This window comes from Chelonia mydas, chromosome 8, assembly GCF_015237465.2.
Source record: "Chelonia mydas isolate rCheMyd1 chromosome 8, rCheMyd1.pri.v2, whole genome shotgun sequence".
In the NCBI taxonomy this organism is placed as follows: domain Eukaryota; kingdom Metazoa; phylum Chordata; order Testudines; family Cheloniidae; genus Chelonia; species Chelonia mydas.
The window spans coordinates 35,926,286-35,948,268 of NC_057854.1; the positions used below are offsets into that span (position 1 = coordinate 35,926,286).

Below are 21,983 nucleotides of genomic sequence, written 5' to 3' on the forward strand. Positions count from 1 at the left end.
GGAAAAGCTGTTTCCTTTGAAACCAGAAACAATTCTATTGACATTTGAGTTTGGTAAAAGGTCAGATGTGGCTTTAACTTACTTGGATGGAGTCCCTTCAACCAGGTCAAATAGAAGCAATTTCAGAACTTCATGTTAGTTCCAGCCCTTTATTTTGATTGCCTACTTGAAACCAAAGAGGGTGAGAATATTACCGAACTCTCTTTGGGCATTCTAGTGCTACTAGAATTATAAAGATATAGTGCAACTAAAAATATTTCTTTGTCATCATTAATAACTCGAAACACCCAAGATCACTTCCAGAAATCAAAGTATTTGTGTGTGACAAGCAATTGCAACATCCCACAAGAATTTGCTTGGGAGTTAAAGGCAGCCAAATCTGGGCCATATCCAGCTTTGGAGATCAAGTTGGCCGTTAGCCCAGATCTGTGAGTCTGAGCATCTTAGAACCTCACTTGAGCTATTCAAACATGGTGGTTGTAAATGTTTATCTTGTGCCTATTTGGCAGACAAAACGTACTGTACAGAGCAATTATATTAGCAGCAGGTGCCTTCCTGCATTTGGATGCCACATGTTGGGGATGGCACACTTTTCATAGTTAACGTAAACATTTGTAGACGTCATCCCTTGTTGTTTAACTGAAACTCTTTGAGGCCCCAATGGTTGAAACTAGACCTGTGCAAATAATGAATTTTTTAGGTGGCTAGAAATTCTGAAAAATAAAAACATTGTTTTGGGACAAACCAAAAATGATGTTTTTTGGTGAATATTTGGCATATCAAAAAGTTGAAAAAAATTGTTTGGAGGTCAAATGAAATATTTCATTTGATCCCAAATGAAACGTTTTGTTTCCATTTTTAAAAATTGACGGAAATGTCAAAATGAAGTTGTTCCAAACCAAAAAATCAAAATGTTTCAACATTTTTGGATTTTTTTCCCAACACAAACAAGTCAGTCAAACCGACACAAATTCACAAAACATTTCAGCATTGCTGAATCTGCACTTTTTGCAGGGGGGTGAAGGGGGGGTTGGGTTGAAAAATCTTGCTGAGCACTAGTTCAAACACTTATGCACTCGCTAACTTTACTACTGGAAATAGACCCATGATTTCAATGGAATTGCTCACAGTAGTAAAGTTAAGCATGTGCTTTAGTGTTTTGCAGATCAGGGCCTGAATGAAGAAGCAACGACTATGTCCTTAGAAGACAGACCTCTTCATGAGTGCTGAGAAGAGTCTCATTCCAAGAGTTGCCATTGCTTTGCTCCCACAAACCAAAGAGGAGGTCATTAGCAGCTGTAAGAAGGAAACCAAAGATTATTGGATTGGATCTGTGTCTCATCTGGACAGCTACTTAAGACACTCAGTATGTTGCAATTTCAATCCATTCATATCTATTTAATAATTTCACACATGGTTTTATAGATGGACAGCCTTTCAGAGGATCAGTAAATTGGAAATTCTTTCCTTCTCACTTGGTTAAAACCGAACTTTTCATGGAACCTGGAAATGGCTTTCAGTAACTACTTTGTGAAGTGTTATTTTTTTAAACCTGTAGCAAGCTTCTGTTTGCATTTTAATTCCTATTTACAATGTTTTCAACATTTAAACACTACACGTTTATGTTATTTTTAAATGTAGAAAAATGTGTTCAATGGACACCGAGGCTACGTTCTTGAAACATGGGTGCTTGAAGTTGGCCTCTTTAGTGCATATTTAAACACCTAAGTAAATTGCGTGCTTTCAGTGTTCACTGATTTTGAAAATCAGACTCGTTATTTAGGTGCCTAAATATGGATTTAGGACCTTAATTTTAGGCCTTATTTCTTAAAATCTTGGCCATAACTTATCTAAAATATTCTCAAACTAGAATTCTCAGTGCTATGCAAAGCATAAAAAATAAGCAGAACTTTATTTGACATGTGCAATAATCAATGTTTTATATGTATAGTCGTGTTTCTACGAGTGTGGTGAGTGTGTGTGCACAATAAACTGGCATGTAAGTGATCGAATCCAAAATTATATGCACTGTATTTGCTTTGCATGTGAAAAATGAGACCACTAATCAAAGCACAACAAAAATATCTGGTACAATGTGTTCTTATCTGTGCAGTAATCATTTATATATGTATGTACAATAAATGGCCAGTTATATCACTCACGTCCATAGTTCTTACTCCCATGACTGTAGCCTGAATATAAACTGTTCTTTACTATGCAATGAAGAGCACTTCCTCCCAAGAAACTGTTCCTGCAAAGTGCTGAGCCATCTGCCTTAACAACAACGGGAACTAGCTGGAATCTTCATTCCAGACTTTACAAACTAGACTAAATAAGGAAGGGAAATCATGCCACACCCATATGCCACAGTACAAGACCTGTCGGTTGTATGTTAGTCATAGATACATAGTTTCCAAGGCCAGAAAGGACCATTATGGTCATCTTGTCTGACCTGCTTGTACAGACCCTAAAACCTCACACAGTAATTTCTGCCTTAAGACCATAACTTCTGCTGCAGCTGTAGCATAACTTTTAGAAAGACACTGTCTTGATTTAAAGATGTTAAGTGATGGAGAATCTATCACATCCCTCGGTAATGCCAATGGTTAATTACCATCACTTTATTTCTAGTCTGAATTTGTCTAGCTTCAGCTTCCAGCCATTGAATCTTGTGCCCTTTTCTTCCAAATTAAAGGGCCCTTTACCCATGTAGGTGCTCATAGACCATAATCCAGTCACTTCTTGACCTTTTCTTGGATAAACTAACTAGACTGAGCTCCTTTAGCTCACCTGTCTCACTTCAAGGCATGTTTCCCCGAACCTCGAATCTTCCTTGTATCTCCTTCCTGATTTAGTTGGGGATTGGTCCTGCTTTGAGCAGGGGGTTGGACTAGATGACCTCCTGAGGTCCCTTCCAACCCTGATATTCTCTGATTCTATGATTCTATCCAATTTGTCAAACACCCTTTTAAACTGTGCACACCAGAAGTGGACTAGTCTGCTCATTAACATGGAAGTACCCTAGAAAAGCAATAGAGTCACTGTTCTGGCTGCAAAGATTGCAAAGTGCTATCTGAGAAGTGGAGTCTAAGTTCTGATGGCTCAAGACTGCAACCAGGTGTAATTCGGATGACTTGGACCAGTCTGATTAGCCAAATGTTGCACATCAAAATGAGGAATTGCACAGACCTTAAACTTATCACCTTTCCCAAGTTGTACTGTCATTTTTACATAGGTGGTTTATTGGTTGTGTGGCCGTTAATGCACAAACTTGTAGGGATGGGTGGCACATGTTGTGCTGCTATTTTAGGATACGTAATACCAGCGTCGTATGTGACATATGGGTATAGTCTCCGTGTTTTACTCAGGAGTTCGTGGAAAAATAGCCACACATTGCAAAATATTTCCAGAGCACATGCACTGGCGTTACACATTTATGTGTAGCGAGAGTTTCGCATTTAAATGTTCAAGATGTCTACATTTTTCCTATGTACGTATAGATCTGACCATATCCAGCTGCCTTTACTCATATAAGTCCTCTCGCTGACTTTATGGGGACCACTCACAAGAATAAAATGAGCAGGTATATGGCCCACAAAGGACTGATATTTTCCTGTAAGATTTTTGTTAAACCATTGAACAGGCTAGCAGGTAACCTTTCTCAGGATGGGCAAGAGGGGCATGGCTCCCCACCTCCTGCAGTGCCACTTGTTTATCGACTCACTCACTTCTCAGCCTCTCTATGAAGAGCTAATTGCAGTGGTTTTGTGGTGCCAGAGGTAGCTCCCTCCTTCCCCCTACCTAATTCCTAATTTATAGTTGTTGCTCTACATCTATATCAGCCATATGAAGAAGAAGACTTATTTCTGAGTAGTGAGAGTATCTGACATCAGAAGTAAATTGACCAGTCATGATTCTCCCTCTCTCCTCTTCCCCACTTCTTATATTTCCAGGAGGAGTTTCATATCATAGATCAATCAACCAATCATTCCCAGGTGGAATTGTGACATCATCCCTCACTCACCTGCTCGTTTCCTGATGGGAAGTGATGGGACTGTGACATCAGAGACAGGTCATCTCTTCCCTTCTCCTGGGGAAGGTTGGAAGATTGGCTAACACTGGTGGATTATCCATTGGCAAGTGGTGGGGGAAGTAATGAGGTCATGGTTTTTTTCAGAAACCAGCTGAATATTGATTCACTTCCCCAAAAACAAAACCCCCCCCAAAAGGCAGGACCACACCACAGCCCTCCAGGTCCCTGGATTTCAAATGGCACCATCCACACTAAGGTGAAGAAACACTGGAATCTTCTGCCAGAAATTAATTCAGACACATGTGGGAAATTGGAGCTGTGTGAACCTTACAGTTTATGTGGGGTTTAAATGCAGAGTCTCTTGGATGCTCAGGTCAAAATCCAATCCATATGTCCAAGGAAAATCCCCTTCAGCCAACCCCTTCCCCAGACTCTCCTCATCTGTAATGTCTGCTACTCCCTGCTCCAGGTTGGAGACTGAATGTCCCTCTGCACCTTCCCTTGTTTCCATGGGAGGGTTTCCTGCCCCTCTACAGCTCCCAGCCTCCAGCCCGCTCCGTGGGAGACTTTGCCTCCTGTGGTGTTAGAAGAATATTTTGGATTGGAGGCAGGACAAAGCACCCCCTGAGCTTATGAGGAGCATTGTTTAGATGTGTGCTTTCCACAGTGTTCAATCTGGTGAGTAAAGGGTTAATTCCATCTCCGTGTGCACATCTGGGCTAGGCTGATGCTGGCGGGAAGAGTGGAAGAGTGAGGCAGGAGAGTTGAACTAAATGGCATAGCTGGGCCTTTGGTTAGTCTGGAGACAGAGCTGTGTAGAAGAGCCCCGTGGCTGATGATGGTGATGGTGATGATGATGACGACGAGTGTGCTGGCTTCTCAGCTAGCGAGGCAGCTGGTGGAGCTCTCACTCTTTGGCCTCTCTATAATTGAGTCAATTAGGCTGTTCAGCAGGGAAATCCAGAGGGGTGCCTGATGAGTTTTCATTATCTAACAGGGGAGTTATATACATAGCCATGATAATGGGGTACTGTTTGGAACAGGTGAGGGATTTCTGACTAATTCCCTAAACTGTATTGGAGAGGCTCTGCAGTAACAACACCTGGCCCTTTTCATTCACCAATCTCAAAGTGCCTCGCAGGCAGGCAGGTGTCATTATCCTTTGTGCAGAGGGGAAGTGGCATTGCACAGCAGGTCCGTGGTGGAGGTGTGTCTCAAACCCACATTTCCTAAGTCCCGGGACAGGGGACCACAGGCCTCCTCCCCCACGAGAGATCAAGCAGGAGGCCTCCAGGCACAGCAATCAACATGGCTGGGTTTGGTACAGCTGGGAAGCCTCAGTCCAAGGAGAATGAAGCATTGACTTGCACATGGAGCAGCTCACAGGGGATTTCCCCATTGATTAGTTTGTTCAAGGAGAGAGAGGTCAGGCCGTATTTCTGAACAGGGGAGGGAGGCAAGGTCCTGGAATTATTTCACCTCTGGAGTCCTGATTGAATTAATGTCTCCACTAAACAAAGGGGAAAGGGGCTTTAACAACTTACTGCCATTAACATTCAAACTGTGTTCCTAGAAGACCCTTTAGTACAGAGTGTTACAAGCCAACATCCCACTTCATCGATCTGATCTGCTTATGAGGAGTCCCTGGACTCTGCTCAGACCTAATGGGCCACCAACATAGACAGCCAGGTCAATGGGTGAAATCATGGCTCTGTTGAGGTCAATTTCCATGGGGCCAGGACTTCAGCCAACATTTAGCAGAAGTTCCTTTGGGTGGCCAGGTACTGATTGGCACATAGCATTGCTAAGCACACTTGCTGCAAGGTGCGTGCCCCTGTGTTCTACCACCCTGGGCAATGGGCTAATACACCCGGGCAGAGAATCTATATCAGCTTTTGCAAAGACGGACAAACAAATGCTCCTCACAGTAACTGATGCCTATTGCTCAGGATTCCCAGATCCACAGGGTGAAATTTTGTCTCCACTGAAGTCAAAAGGAGCTTTGCCATTGACATCAGTGAAGCCAGCATTTCACCTGGAGATTTTAAAGGCCAGAAGCCCCATTATGATCATCTAGCCTTACCTTCTGCATCCTATAGGCCATAATTTCACTGAGTAATTCATAGATGGCCAGAGCTAATAGCTTTCAAAAGCAAAACCACAGAAGCAGATTTGCACACAGCCTTCCAGAGCTGCACTGGACAATGACCCTTGGGCTGAGAGCTTAGGAATTTTTAAGCATGCTATAAAACACACTAGATCAGTGCCTGCTGCCACCCTGAATCACATGGGCTGGGAAAGCTCTTTCTCCAGACCTTATCAACATAATTACTCAGGTGTGACACTGAGTCACTGGGTAGCACACTTTGTTGTAGTTCTACCCCACGATCCCTCCAGTAACCCTTCCCAGGGTGAGGAGCCCAACTCAGTTGCTTTGTTAGTCTCAGACCAGCCTTCTCCTCGCTTTCCACCCCAAGCAAGAAAGCAGCTGGAGGAGGAACCAGAAAAAACAGTAGAAAGCGGTGGCTGTAGAAGAGGAAAGGTTGATCCTGACGAAGGAATATTAGCTGGAAATGACAGGGCAGGTTTTGGTGCCATGGCCAACGTGACTAAGAGCCCTGTAAATCGGTTATTGTCTGAAAAGGATCAAGTGTTACCAGAGCCTGAAACTTTAGAAAGACTGTCTGTGAAAGAAACTTGTGAGAAAATGGTTTTGCCCTCCCAGCTGCGGAGGATTTGTTTGCAGCATTGGGCAATACACACAACAAACAGATTCTGTTAGAGACAATACTTCCCAGGTGAGGATTTTACTAAGAAAGAAATAGGAAACTTCCTGGGAGACTTGATTTGCAGAATTGTTTACAGGGAGCAGACAGGAGCATTGCAGATGTACTCCAGCAATTCAAGAGTTATATGGTTCTCCATTTATATGCATAGGAGCTAAACTAGAATCCATGTGAGCTCCTATTAGTAGGAGTGAACTACTATTGAACTAGAAGTGCACAGTAAAATGTGACATACTGTTGCAACTACTGTTATATCCTACCCCCTGTGTTTGATTAGTCTGCAGACAGAAGCTGGGCTGGAGAGCAACTGGAGTTAGTGAGAAGTGTGCTAGCTTCCAAACAGCCTCAGCCACTGTTTGCTCTCTCACTCTTGGAACTTCTTTCATAAAAGTGAAGGGTTTTTTTTTAAAAGGAAATGTCAAGTACCAATGCCTCATGATTTTTCAGTACACACAGGCAACAGATAGCCTGCTCCTGCAGCCAGGCTCTGGCTGTGCTGAAGTGAAGGGGCAGGGATGCTCTTTCCTTCCCAGGGTGCATTTAGGAAGGTATCCCTAGAGTTTGCAGTCTGTAGCACTGAGCTACAATTGGGCTATTCTCAACCAGGGATACATGTACCCCTGGGGGTATGTGGAGGTCTTCCAGAAGGTACATCAACTCATCTAGATAGTTGCCTACTTTTACAACAGGCTACATAAAAAGCACTGGCGAAGTCAGTACAAACTACAATTTCACACAGACAATGAGTTGTTTATACTGCTCTATATACAATACACTGACATGTAAGTACAATATTTATATTCCAATGGATTCATTTTATAATTATGTGGTAAAAATGAAGAAAGTCAGCTATTTTTCAGTAGTAGTGAGCTGTGACACTTTTGTATTTTTATGTCTGATTTTGTAAGCAAGTAGTTTTTAAGTGAGGTGAAACTTGGGGATACACAAGACAAATCTGACTCTTGAAAGGGGTACAGCAGTCTGGAAAGGTTGAGAGCCAATGGGCCAGTCCATAATAGGGCTCCCTCTAGATATCTTGTTTGGACGTTTGTTTGTTTGTTTGTTTGTTTGTTGATTGATTGTGCCTTATCCTGTTGTCGCCAAAGCATCCACAAGAACATGGCTTTTCACTGTGGCTTAACTGAGGTTTGAGTCCTGGGGAGCTGCACAAAAGCTCCTGCTCCCAGGTTTGGTTTTACTGTATAATTCCTTTCAGTTTCCAGAGATTATGGGCATCTCCATCTCTTTGCTGAGATCTGGCAGCAGCTAATGGAAGCTGGAGGTTTACTGCTGTCACGGCTTATGCTGGCCCAGATTCAGAGTTTGTTGGAAACAGATAACCAGGCAGGCCCAAGAGTAACTGCTGCTGTCGCTGTGCAGCCCCTTGCAGCAATCTCTCATGCTGTCTAGCCAGGTATCGCCCTTTAAGGGAGCTGTGAATCTGGAACATCATGGAAATCTCTCACAGTCAGGCTCTGCCCGCGGGAATGACGCAGTTCCCACTCATGCAGCATATCCAGAATGCTGCCTTCCTAGGATCCCTCTCCAGGGGGTGACGAGCCATCTGTCTCCTGCTATCAGACCCAGGAGGCACAGGAGGCTGTCTGACAAACACATTGCAAACCCGAGCAAAGTTGGCGCGGTTGTGGGTACCTCCAGCTAACCCGTGAATGCCTGTGAAGCAAAATCAACACCATTCCAGTGGCCAACGGGTACCAAGGAGAAAGGTGCTGGCTACTACTGGAGCTGGGTTACCAGTCTGGAGGCGTCTGATGGGGGATGGCAAATATTATGTTCTTTTAAGTACACAGACATACATTAATAACTCGTCTGTGCCCTCACACAGGGAAAGCCCAGGCTTAAAGGGAAATGGCCACAATAAAAACGTTGCTAATAACAGCTCTGATTAGTAAAAATGGAAGGAATTTAAATAAATGAACATACTTTTCTCCTGGTGCACTCATACGTTACGTTTGTACTTCACTTACAGGAGACTGATCAGTTTCACTTCCTATTCACTGTCCATTTCTGAGTCACATGCACTAGCCGAGCTGTCAGCTTCTGCAGGGGGATGCGGACAGAAAAGAAGGGTTGGTTTTCAGGACATTTTGAAAACAATAAAAATATTTCTCTTCATTTTGTTAGGTTTCGGAATTAAGCAGCTGACGTGTGCTGGGACCTTTGATGAAGGGCTATATAAGTAATGAGCATTTCTGGCATCATTTAGTGTAAATTCCTTTCCTACAACACCAAACATCTGGGCCTAGACTTGAACCTCTGTGAGAGAGGGACTGTATGTTCTGTGTTTGTGCAGCACCTGGCCCAATGGGGTGCTGGTCTGGGACTGGGGCTCTAGATGCTACCACAATAAATAATTACAATACCAATACTTGACAATGTCCCTTTCAATAGAATGGCTGATTCTAGCTCAGTCCCCTGTGCTCTGGCTTGCTAGCTATTGTGCCTGAGAGGTGTTTGGACAACACCTGGGTCTACTGCAATACAAATGATAAGTTTATGGCTAACACTTTGTTACAGCAACTCGGAAATGTGGGTGACTATGTAATACATTGTGACTATGTAATACACTGGTTTAGTGTATTCAATCATATTTTCTTCCACTGGCTGGCTTCGGTAAGGATATGACCTGGCTGCTCACTGATCTTGAGTGGAGTGGAGCCCATAAATCACATGCTACAGGCTTATACTTTTGGTGCTAAAAGGTTCTGGATTCAGTTTCCGCACATCTGTATGTATACAACCCAGGTGGGGCTTGGACCCCAATACACAGCAGAGAGTCCCCACTAGCATATCACATAGGGAGAGTATGTAGTGTCCGTGCTAAGAGTATGTGACTGTGTTTCCCTCGAGTGCAGCGGTTTTCAAACTTTCTGAGCTGAGCCCCCACTTTGAGTTACAATTTGGGGTTGCACTCCCCAAACCAAGACAAAAATAGACACATGCCGAAGTATCCTTGATGGACGGTTCACAAACCTAGCGGAGACCTTAGCCCAGCTTTAATTACATTACCTACACCTGGACGTTTCAAATACACAGATAGTGACCAGTGGGTTTTCAGGTGGGGGAAGGCATGTGCGACGGTCTCTGGGGGTGGAGCCAGCGCTGGGTGCAGAGGCTGCTGGGAGCGGAAATCAGTGCAGCTGCAGCAGATGTTGACCCTGACCCACAGGCTGGGTGGCCCACTAAGGTGAGTCAGGGTGGAGGTGGCGCTCCCTCCCAGCCCCCCATGGAGGCTGGCTCAAGCTGCCTGGCATCACCATTCGCCCCCCTGCCCAAACATTCCTCCACATCCCCTGAAGGGGTGCATCTCACAGTTTGAAAACCTCTGTGCTAGCCATTAGTTTGAGCCAGGATACAAGCCAGCTACAGACTGGATGCCAAGAAAGTTGCTCCATTAGTTCAAAGTGACTTGTACTTTTAGTGCTGCAGATCCCAGATTCAAGCCCTGCTATCACCCAGGGCTCAAATTGGGGGCGGGGGAGGGATAGCTCAGTGATTTGAGCATTGGCCTGCTAAACCCAGGGTTGTGAGTTCAATCCTTGAGGGGGCCATTTGGGATCTGGGGCAAAACTTGGGGATTGGTCCTGCTTTGAGCAGGGGGTTGGACTAGATGACCTCCTGAGGTCCCTTCCAACTCTGATATTCTATGATTCATTGTGCCGGTCACAACTGGGGTCTGTTACAACATATTGATTTTTAATGTTTTTTCTCTTGCCACAATAGCTGCAGATCAAAGCTCTAGGCCAAAAAAAAGCCTAGCAAAGGGCTGGCTAAAAACTGGCATGTGACGAGTCTATTTCTATACACCGCCTCGGACTGGCTTCACGGGGTTGGCAACTTCGGCAGAGTTAATCAGTCAGACTGCACATGTAAATGAGCACATCCCAAGTTAGATATGTTCAGTGCAGGCTTCACTTCGCCTCTGATGAGTCAGAACCAGACTGCCGAAGACTACCACTGCAGCAGGGCATGCAATAGGCCGGGACTGCCCTGTAAGGTACTAACCCAAAGACAGAGTGCCTGTAACCACTGGAGAGTAGCCTGTCTTTGCACCTGCTAGCATGGCTTGTTGCTATTCAAGTACGGCTCATTTATTGTAAGTTTGACTTTAAAAAATATGAGTTCTGCAGTGAAAGGATCCGATTTGGCCTGCCATCCCTAGCAATTTGAGTCACGGTGGAGGGGCGATGAGAAAGAATGTATATTTCAATTCACAAGTTGCCTCCACTGGCCCAGACGTAACCCAGCGGAGCATAATTGAAATGTTGCTACCTTAACAATAGGAAGTTGCTACTCACAAGAGTAGGATGTTTGCTCGCATTCCCCACCGAATCTCCCAGAGGTGCTACATCACCGGCCTTTGAGTTCCTTTTCTCCTGCTTGTTGGGAAGAGAGCGTGAGGACTGGCTGTTTGCAGAGCAGGTGCATTCACTGGATTTCATTTAGTCTCACGCGCCCCCTGCTGCCTAAATCACAAACTGAGCCAGAGCTGGGTCAGTTTGATGTGTGTTTGGGGTTATAGGGAGTTTTCGGTTTGTGATTCATCTTGTGATTCGGTTTGTGATTCATGGCTTAGGGGATTTTTTATCGTTCCGGAGTCTGCGCGTTCATAGAATTTACTCAACACAACTAGATCATTGGTCTCTCTAGTCCTGCATCCTGCCTTTACCAGTGGCCAGTATGTGATACTTCTGAGAAAGGCAATCCCCATCGTCAATTTGATGCATGTGGCCAGTGAGTTAGTTCCTTCCTGACTCCTGCAGTAATCACTTTGTGCCCAGGTGCATGAGAGTTGATGAGCTATGTCTAACATGTATAATATAACTACCAGTGTTATTGTTGCTCACCAGCTAGCCAGCCCTTCTAACCTCCAGTAACACCATCAGGGTGAGTTCTATAGCATGACTACATGCTGGGGGAGACATATTTCCTTTAGTTTGTTTCATTTTAATCAGCCACTAACTTCATAGACTGACACCTTGTAGAACTGCAGAGTGTCAAATAGCCATCAATTCTTTGCCTTAGAGAGCACCTTCTGTCAGCAGATTGAAAAGTGCACAGGAGCTACTTCCAAACAAGGAAAATTTCCGACTCCCACTGATTTCCGGGAGTTCTGTTTGACCACGGACCACAGCGTTTGGCCCAGCTAGAGCAGTGCAAGTGGATCTAAGCAATGTCAGGAATCCTAGGCATGTTGTCTCCCCTGCCACTATGATTCCATGCACTGCACCACTCATCTCAGATTCCAAATGCTGACATGATGTGAATTACACACATTGCCATAATACATTCTGCCCCTTGGTATGTCAGTTACACCTACCTACACCAGTGTATAATTTACAAGCCCAATTACCTGGCCATGAATTGGTGCCAAGGACCTTTTAATTAGACTTAAATTGCCATTTACTGAGTTGCTGGTGAAGCAAGGAAAGTTTCTCATCAGCCCTTTTTTAGATCCCCCATTATTCCATAGGGCCAGCAATCACACCAAGATATTGGTATGCAAACTCAATGGAAATTGCATCTCCTGGGATGAATGGGTCTGAAAAGCTTTTTAAAATACCAGGGCTCCCTTTTCTCCTCTCAGGGATGTTTCTGAAGCACAGTGCAGGTGAAGATGTGGTATAGTCCATGCAGCCATGCTCAGCCTTCTCCTTGCATCACAGGAAATGAAACAGGAGCCAACTATATCCGGAGAATCGTCTTTAACCCTCAAACAATTGGTGCTGGAATCACACTCTTCCCCTTGCAGCCAAATCCAGGAGGGACATTTAGTGACAGCGGGAGGCAGTGTTGTGTGAGTTGACTGATCCCAGCCCTGTATGCTGGCAGCATCGTCTCCCAGCCCTATAATTGAAAAGGCTGTGGACCCCTCATTGCTGATCAGTGTGGCTTTAGCTCTGAGCTGACCCTGTTACAACTTGGTGTGGTGTCAAACACACAGCAAAGGCAGAATTAGTTCTGCTACTGTGCCATGAACCCTAATGGGCATCAAGGAATGAAGCTGTCAGGCTTTTGGCCTTATATTTTCAAAGCAAAGTTGGCGCCGGCTATAAAGCCCCACAGCCCCAGGGGGCATGCCCACCTGCCCCAAGGGAACATGCCCATCAAAGCTAGGCAGTCTTTGATCTCACCAACCTGTTGTTCTCCTTGCTGCTTTCCCCTACCCCCTTCTTCAAACCCTCGTACTAGCCAAAATGCCAGCTGAACAATGAGCCCTGTTAGAGGCCCCTAGGAAGAAATCCACCCAGAGATCCCAAGCATGACAGCAGGGGAAGCCCCAGGAAAGGCCAGCTCCCCTCTGTGTACTACCAGCACCAGTCACGTACAGAGTCACGCATGATCTGGCATGCCCTGCTCTTGTGGCTGAGGTTGTGACCCTGCCTCCTCTCACTTGCAGTGCAGCTGTCACTTGAAGTATATATCTACACTGAGCCTGGGCTCTGACTCAGGTCTCTGCCCAGCCCCCCTCCCAGCCACACACAAATCAGCCTAAGTCAGCTCAGCAAGCATTCAGGGCCTTGCTAGGGGGATGGGTCAGAGCCTGAGTCCCACTGTGACCCAGGTCCAAGCCCTCTCAGTTTACAGTGTGGACGCAGCTCAAGCCACAAACCCGAATCAGAAGGTCTGCCCAGCCCAGCATGACTGCGTTAGCACAGCTGTGAATCCCGGGTCCAGCACCTGTAAGCCCAGGTTCACAATGCAGTGTTGATGCTCAGGTGGGGGCTTGGAAACACCCAGTCCACAAGCCCAGGTCCTGCAGACCTGGGTTTACAATGCAGCACAGAAGTACCCTATGAGCCTATGCAGCATGCTCCAGGAGGAGACCCCGGCATAGGTCTGGCGCTTCTGAGAGCTAGCGCAGCTGGAAGTAGCCCTGGCTTTGGTCCCCTCCATCAGCTCCATCTTGGGGGAGATTTACCAGCTACCTGAGCGGAGGAGGGGCATTATCTTTTCTACTTTATACAGGTGGAGAGAGAAGGCATTGCCAATGCAACATCAGGAAGCCGAGGCAGCTCTTTCTCATCTGCCCATATTGGAGGCAAGAGGGAACACTGGCTGTTATTTATCCTTTTCTACGGGGGAGGTCCTGGACTGAGCTCTGAGAGGAAGGAGTAGCCATGGGGTGGGACACTGACTGTTGCACTGATGCTCGTTGGAAAGAAGCCAGGTAAGTGACTGGAAAGCAGATCTTTGCACTGAAATGTTCTGCGTTGCGCCCTGTGTGCACAGAGGTCTCATTCATTTCTCTCGCTCACCTTGCTAATAGGAATGCTTAGCTCTTCTCTAGCCTGCTCCACTCAGAAAGCCTGAGTGCTGGACATAGGAGGCCATTGTCATTATTTGAAGGTAACAGACTTCAGACATCTAAAAAGCTGTTCTAAAGAAGATGCTGATCGATTGTTCTCCAGGGCCACTGAAGGCAGGACAAGAGGTAACAGGCTTAATCGCAGCAAGGGAGATTCAGTTTAGATATTAGGGAAAACTTTCTAAGGAAGGATAGTTAAGCCTGGGAAGTGATTACCTAAGGAGGCTGTGGAATCCCCATCACTGGAGGTTGGACAAACACCAACGAACCATCCCTGTGGCTAGGCAGGATTTCACCTGGGTTTCATAAGTCCATGATGCAGTGGCACCAGGGGTCACGTATGGGATGGATGGAGGAGTGCACTGTACACCTGCAAGAAAGAGTGCAGCTGTCTCCGAGAGCAAGTCTAGTGACCAATATGTTGTTCAGTACATGTGAAACAGGGATGGTGTCTGTTTCTTTGAGAAGCTCTAGCGCCCCCATGCTTTGGAGCAGGGACTTGACATTTGGCAAGGAGATGACCTTTGTGTCAGTGATGTGCCTTTTGTCAGCCCTGTGAAAATCCACCCAAATTTGGGCCAGTTATTAGCCTTTGAAAAATATCCCAGTTCACACATGCTCAGTGGGGATGTGCTAGAGCTTTGTAGCTAAATTCCTCAAATGTTCCATATGCACGGGGCATGCTCCAGCCTCGGGTGGAGCAGGACTTTCCCTACACTTGCAGTTCTGGGCTGAGGCAGGGTGGGTGGGGGCTGGACACTGGAACTCAGAGCAGGGAACTTATCCCCCCTGGGATCTCAATGTCCCTGTGCTATGCCAAGGCAGCCTGGAGGAGGAAGGTCCCTGAGTCAAATGCAGAGGGGACAAGGAGCCTGGTGGGGGGAGATTGGGACTGGAGGGGAGAGGGAAACAGGGGGCTGGGAGTTGGACGGTAGCAGATCAGGACTGGCAGGGCAGGGAGACTGGGAGCCAGGGAGGGGAATGGAGGGGGAAGACTGGGAGCCAGTGGGAGTGGGACTGAGATTGGGTAATAAACTGGGAGAAGAGACTGGGACTGGCTGGGCAAAGATACTGGGAGAAGGAGGAGTGAAGGGGGACACAGAGATTGGCCGAGGAGCCCAGGGAGGGAGACTGGGAACCAGTGGGAACATGGAGGCCAGAGAGCAAGGGGGAGAGAGAGATCGGACAAGACACTGGGATTGCCTGGGCAAGGAGACCAGGGACAAGGAGTCTGGGCAGGAAGGGAATGGCAGGACAATGAGACTGGGACTGGGATGAAGAGTCCTGAGGGGTGAGACTATGACTTGCTGGGCAAGACGACTTGGACAGGGATGAGGAGCTTGGAGGGTGGAGATGGGAAGGTGAGGAGAACAGGACGAGGAGTTGGGGGTGGGGAAGAGACAGGATAGGGACAGGTTGGAGGATGGGGCAAAAGGTCTGTGTCCAAGATTCCTGAGTCCCACCATTCCTGTGCTGTCAAAGGACTGTGAAACCCACAGGCAAAATGTCCAATCCCCCTGTAATCCAAAGAGAGGCTAACAACCTACTACTGCTATCAGTTACTTTGTTAGCTCAAGTGGCAGAAGTCCCTGCAGTGGATCTAAAGGTGACATCCCTGCTGATGACAGTGGGATTTCTGTTTTTTAAAAAAAAACCCTAGGAAAACACACACACAAAACTGTGTTTAAAAACATTATTAAGACTTCAAAGTCAAGCACTCAGCAGTTAGGAAATGCCTGAATTAAGGTAGTCTGTGCAGCCTTAATTCAACCTGCTTGTACATATAACTTGTGGTACCATCTTTAATTACATGATCACATATGATTTTTTTCCAGTTACGAAGGATGGTGTTGGAAAGGGATTAGTCCAATCTCTGAATTTCCTGCCTTTGATGGCTCTGTAGCCTCCAGGATCACCTCCCTCATGGGTTAATTTCCCAGTGCAACACAAAGAGCTTCATGAATAAACCACCAGGGTTGCTAATGGCAAAACCTCACACCTACACATTCTAATTGGTCTGGAAGGGAGAGAAGGAGAAAAGATGGGTCAGCGTAATTGGTGCCTTCCAGACAGTGTGAGCCGGGAATCAAGGACTTGGCTGGCAGGAGGTTCCGCAGTGAGCCAGAACTAGGCTGTACAGACCTGACAGCAGCGAAAGAGGCTGAATCAGTCACTTGACTCTGGCCCAGCCATTGTCACACCAGGCGGGAAGAAATGGGAAAGGAGAAGGAATGTATCCCTTACACTTTCCCCTTCTACAGAGAATATCAGGGGGTGAGATTCTGGTGCAATCCTGGAGTCGCTCCACTGAGTTCATGGAAATTATTCAGGGGTTCTCTGGGTCATGGAGATCAGACCTTGATCCAGAGCTAGGGAACCTCTGCATTACATAGATAACATTGTCCCAGTGAAGAGCTCTAATAAGCAGTAAAATTCGCACCCATCCACCCCTGCAATCTCAGCCGTAAGGTCCAATTGCATGGAGTGGGGGTATAAAAATGTCTGGGGGGGGGTTAGGAGCACAGCTCCCACTGAAAGCCATCATGATTCTTGTCTTAAAGACCTCAGATGCCTTTAAACTCATCCTGTCTTGTTGTGAGTATTAGGGCCAGGGCCACACTGTACTAGGCAAGGTACAGGCATGGACCCTGCCATGGACCCTGCCCCAAAGAACTTAGACTCTAGGGGTACATCTCCACTGCATTATAAATCCAGGTCTGTGGACCCGGGCTGTGGACTCAGTGGTTCTAAGCCCGTGCCTGAGCATCCACACCGTGTTGTAAACCTGGGTTTCCAGATGCTGGGCTTAGGTTTCACAGCCGTACTAATGTGTCTGTACTGTGCTATGCAGACTGTCTGACTCAGGGCTGCAGCTTGAGCTGCGTCCACATGCAAAATGACAGGGCTTGGACCTGATTCACAGCAGGACTTGGGCTCTGACCCACCCCCTAGCAGGGTCTTAGGACCCAGGTCTTGCATGCTTGCCAAGCTGAACCAGATTGATTTGTGTGTGGACGGAAGCAGGGCTTCGGCTCAAACCTGAGTCAGAGCCTGGACTTAGTGTGTAGTGTAGACATACCCGGCCTAAGTTATCCCAACTGCTGAAACCAGTCTGATCCCCAGCCACAAAGACAACCTCCGAACCCCTCCTCCACGCAGTCAAACCCCTTCCTCCACTCCCCACCAAAGCAACCATCTCCTGAGGCTATTGCTTGGGCATGTCACGCTGCCCTGATCAGTGTCCTGTGGGGGGCAGTTAGCCAGGAGCCACCCAGCCCCTGTGTGTCAAACCCCAAAGTCGCTGCATGGATCTGAATGAGCCTGTCACACCAAATGTGCCCTCTCCATAGCCAGGCACATTGTAACCTGGCCCGGTGTCACCAGGTGCTGCCTTTTCCCTGCCAGCTCATCCCCGCCTGAAACAGAACTGGCCCATGGGCAGTGTGTGAGCTTCCCCTTGCACTCTCCTGCCAAACTGATGGCTGCACTACCACCATGTGGCTGGTTTTTTCATTACACCCAGTCGAAACTACAGCAGCTTTATGTTTGATTTCAAGCAATATGTCTCCCTCCCAGAGTCCCAGCCAGCGTGTTTTAGATTTTAGCAGCAGTGAGCCCATAGCTTGGTGCCTCTACCAATGGGCTCTTCAATCTAGGAGTGAAAGGTATAACACCATGCAACAGATGGCAGCTGAAGCTAGACAAATTCAGATCGGTAAATTTTTTCCAGTGAATGTAATTAACCATTGGAACAATTTACTAAGGGGCATGGTGGATTCTCACTCACTAACAATTTTCCAGCCAAGATTGGATGGTTTTCTAAAAGATCTGCTCTAGGAATTGTTTGGGAGCAGTTCTCTGGCTGTGTTATACAGGAAGTCAGACTAGCTGATGGCAATGGTCCCGGCTGGCCTTAGAACCTATGAATCTACGGTCACTCCCTTTTTGTTTTTTATGTGCAAGAGAGAAAAAGAGGATGCATATGCATATGCTCCCATGCCTCACCTTCCTCTTTCCAATCAACCATGCTTGCCAGCCCCATGAATTCCCAGAGAGCAAGAAGGAGCCTCCCTGGGTTTGAAGGTGCCTCTTGAATTTCACATTTGATCTATTCAACGCTTTATTTTAGCGGTGCCCAAAGTGTGGTTCTTTGCAGACCATGGAATTTGGTTTTATCTGTAAAGTTTTCCCCTCTCCTTCCCCCCTGACCCCCCCAACCGCACGTGGTCAAGGTCGTGTGCAAAACACAGATCTAGATTTCCAGGATGGTGTATACAAAAATTATGCATGCATTTCCACACTTGATCTGCAAGCACCATTAGCACAATTGCACATGGGAATTGCAATAACTACACAAACAACTGGCCTGCCAGATGTCTTCCTGGTCATTTACATGTGCATTTAATGCAATGGCATGCCCCAGCACAGTCACTGCGTGTGTAAATTAGGCTCCCAATGCATGCATAACTACATGTGTAACTCTGTAAACCTTGGCCAAAAAAAATACAAAACTGTAATTAAAACTATTATGAAGTACAATAAAATATTTGCTTTTAAAATTATTCCACTGAAAACAAGACAAGGGTAAGATTTCTCTAACACATTCACTACCCCAATCTTGACATGAGCGGAATCACATCTAGAATGACAGCTCAGGTCAGTGTCCAGGCTCATTCAGCCTCTGGCCAGTGGCACCAATTCAGATATTTCTTGGTGGGGGGCGGGTGTGTGGAAATTCCAGTCCCTGCCCCTCCCTCCACTGCTGGCAGGAACCCAATTCTGGTCCCCACTCATTCCTGCCCTGACACTAGGGCTCCCTTGGCCGGGGAATCTCCCCTTTGTCTGTCCCACACAGTGCAAGAGCCAGCACCACCAGGAGTCGAGTTCTGAGTGACTCTGCCATACAGGTACAAACTCTCCATGCACCAGATCACATCTGCACGGAGGAGCAGGTGGGTGAAACTGCAGTGGTGCTGTGACCATGCGGTCGGAGCAACAGTATGGGCCACTCTAGTACAGGACCACTGCTTAAAAGTGGTCAGTCTGTGCCCCCTCACCTCTCGGGCCTATAATACTTTGAGCAAATGCGAAAACCTTGGGGAAGGGAGTGTTTCCCAACCACTCCCTAATTTGCACCACTGCCTCTGGCCTCTCTTCAGAGATGGGCGACAACGAAGCCCACTGTAATGGTATTTTTCATGATGCGGACACCTGGCCAATGAGCTGAGGCCCCAAACTGATTTCACATCAGTTACTAAATAGTCATCAGAGTAGTAAGAGCATTGTTCACACCCACCTGGGCCGGGTTTGTACTAGCAACCTCAGGTTGAAATGTTCCATGCTACCTTGTCAATCCCTAACACAGATAGCTGAAAGCACTGCCCTGCAGGTTGGTTAAGGAAGTGGGGCCAGGATATGGCAGAGTTTGGGGAGTGGTGACAGAGACAGTCTCCACACAGAGCCAAACCATCCTCCTTCCGCTGACCACCGCTTCCTCCCTCCCCACCAGCCTGGAAATTCCATTGTGTATGTCATAAAGAGCTGTGGGGGGGGGGGGGGGGGCTGGAATGTCCACAGCTCTCCGATGGCAAAGTCCAAGTCATCCCTGGGAGCAGCATCCTAGGTTTATTTGCCTACAAACATCAGAGTTGATCACAGACCGGATTCCCTATGCTATGGATTCAGGGGGCTCTTCCATGAAACAAGGAAACTTTGCAGGGACCTGGACTGCAGGACACGGTTTGCTGCATCACTTCGCTTTGCAACAGGTTAGTGGGTCCACACAGCATTGCAGAATGGTGCTGGTGTGTCCACACATGGAGCCTTCCAATTAGGGATGGATCAGGGCGTTCGTAGTGCTCCACACCGGTGCTGGGAGCAGGGGCTTTTGGGTAATTTCCACACGTGCGATATTACATGGTGCACAGAGCATTGGCTGAAGTTCTCGTCCCAGGCGTTTCACCCAGTTGCATAACCAGTGCTTGTAAAATGTGTGAGCTGGATATTGTCCAGCTGCTCTAGTGGCTTCTTGCAGGGGCTTTTGACTGAGTGTAGACAGGGTCCAGAGTAACAGGGCAGCCCTCTCTGGCCAGCCTACTCACTGGATCAATGATGAGTTTAATGGAACTCAGTTCTGAATCATCTGCCTGCCTTTGGTTTTTCTAAAGCAGTGGCCGTACTGGGACTCCCCTCCCTTCTGGCCAGCATCTGGCTAGAACCCCATTCCCATGCAGTAAACTGGGAAGGGCAGCAAAGTCACGACCCCAGTCTGATTACCAAGCCCCCATGTTCCAAAGCACCGAGGGATCCAGCTGCCTGTGGAAGGTCATCGTCAGCGAGTCTATAGCCCGCGGCACATCTCCGAGCCAGGCGATCAGCTGTTCACGCCTGTCACTGGCAAAGGCACCACACGGATACAAAACCAGAGACCTTGGCGGACTCCACACTTCAGGCTCCATCCCTTGAGTCCTGCCGGCTGCTGTGACTTCTTCCGAGCTGTGCCAAACCAGTCCCACTGGACAGCAACAAGCTCTGCCACATGGGGGAGATCTGTGGATAGAAGGCTACCTCTGCGCATGGGTCTTGCAGGGTGTGCAGCATATTATCAGGACAGCACAGGTAAGGCTTGTGGACCACCATGCTCTGCTCACTATGCTGAGACATAATGCTTGGGCTGTGCACAGGTCAAGATCCCCAGCATAGGTCTAGATCTAGCTAACTAGCTATCCCCATACATCCCATCTAATCGATCTATCCATCCATCCCCATACATTCCATCTCTCTCTCTATCTATCCCCATCCACCTCTGTCTACCTATCTATCCATCCATCCCCATACATCCCATCTAATCTATCTATCTATCTATCTATCCCCATACATCCCATCTATCCCCATCCACCTCTATCTACCTATCTATCCATTCATCCCCATACATCCCATCTATCGATCTATCCCCATACATCCCATTTAATCTATCTATCCATCCCCATACAATCTAATCTATCTATATATCTATCTCCATACATCCCATCTATCTATCTCTGTAGATGGCCCTCATCACTGTGGTGTCTGATGCTTCAATTCACCAAAGCACTTCAGCGTTGCATGTTGAAGTCAATGGGTATGTCTACACGACAGCTGGGAAAGGTCATTGCCAGTTCAGGTAGACGTACATGAGCTAGCTCTGAGTGAAATTAGCAGTGTGGCCACAGCAGCGGGAGGGGCTAGACACCCAAGTTAGGGTGGCCAGATGCCCAGTTTTTGACCAGAAAATCCAGTGAAAAGGGGAACCTTACAGTGTCCACACTGACCGGACACCGAAAGTCATGTTACTGTGAGTAGGGGAGGTGGGGAATCACCGGGTCATCACCTGCGCCAGCCCCTACTCATCCAGGGCCACCTCCTACCTTCGTTGGGTGGCTGCAGCTCCCAGCCCTGGCTCTGCAGGCAAGTCCCGGGGGTGGGAGGGGAAAAGCAGCAAGTCACGGGGGGACAGAGGGGAAGAGGAGTGGATGGGGGCAGAGCCTCAGGGGAAGAGGCGGAGCAGGGGCTCAGGGGAAGAGGTGGGTCAGAGGTGGGACTCTGGAGGACTAGGCGGGCCGGGGGCGGGGGGGAAGAGGCAGGGCGGGGAGGTTCCAGCATTCCTGCTGGAGTGTCCAGTTTTTAAATATTAATAAGTTGGCAACCCTAACCCGAGTACAATCCCACACAATAACCTAGGCAGCTAGCCCGAACAAATGCCTGTGCCACTAGGGCCACGCGGCTAGCTCAGTCAGAGCTAGCAGTGTATGTCTACCCAGCCTCCAAATCAACAGCATAGAAGATGTACCCAATG

General features: G+C 47.5%; 1 long non-coding RNA gene across 2 annotated transcripts; it reads left to right on the forward strand.

The window, feature by feature from the left end:
• The first annotated feature begins 7,528 nt into the window (after positions 1–7,528).
• LOC114019365 lies at positions 7,529–18,704 on the forward strand. 2 transcript variants are annotated; one of them, XR_005226603.2, is made up of 4 exons: positions 7,529–12,637; positions 13,810–14,011; positions 14,111–14,275; positions 15,985–18,667. It is a non-coding gene; the product is annotated as an uncharacterized LOC114019365 (long non-coding RNA). The 2 variants fall into 2 exon arrangements; XR_003564449.3 differs by having other exon boundaries at positions 7,529–14,011; positions 15,985–18,704.
• Positions 18,705–21,983: the final 3,279 nt, after the last annotated feature.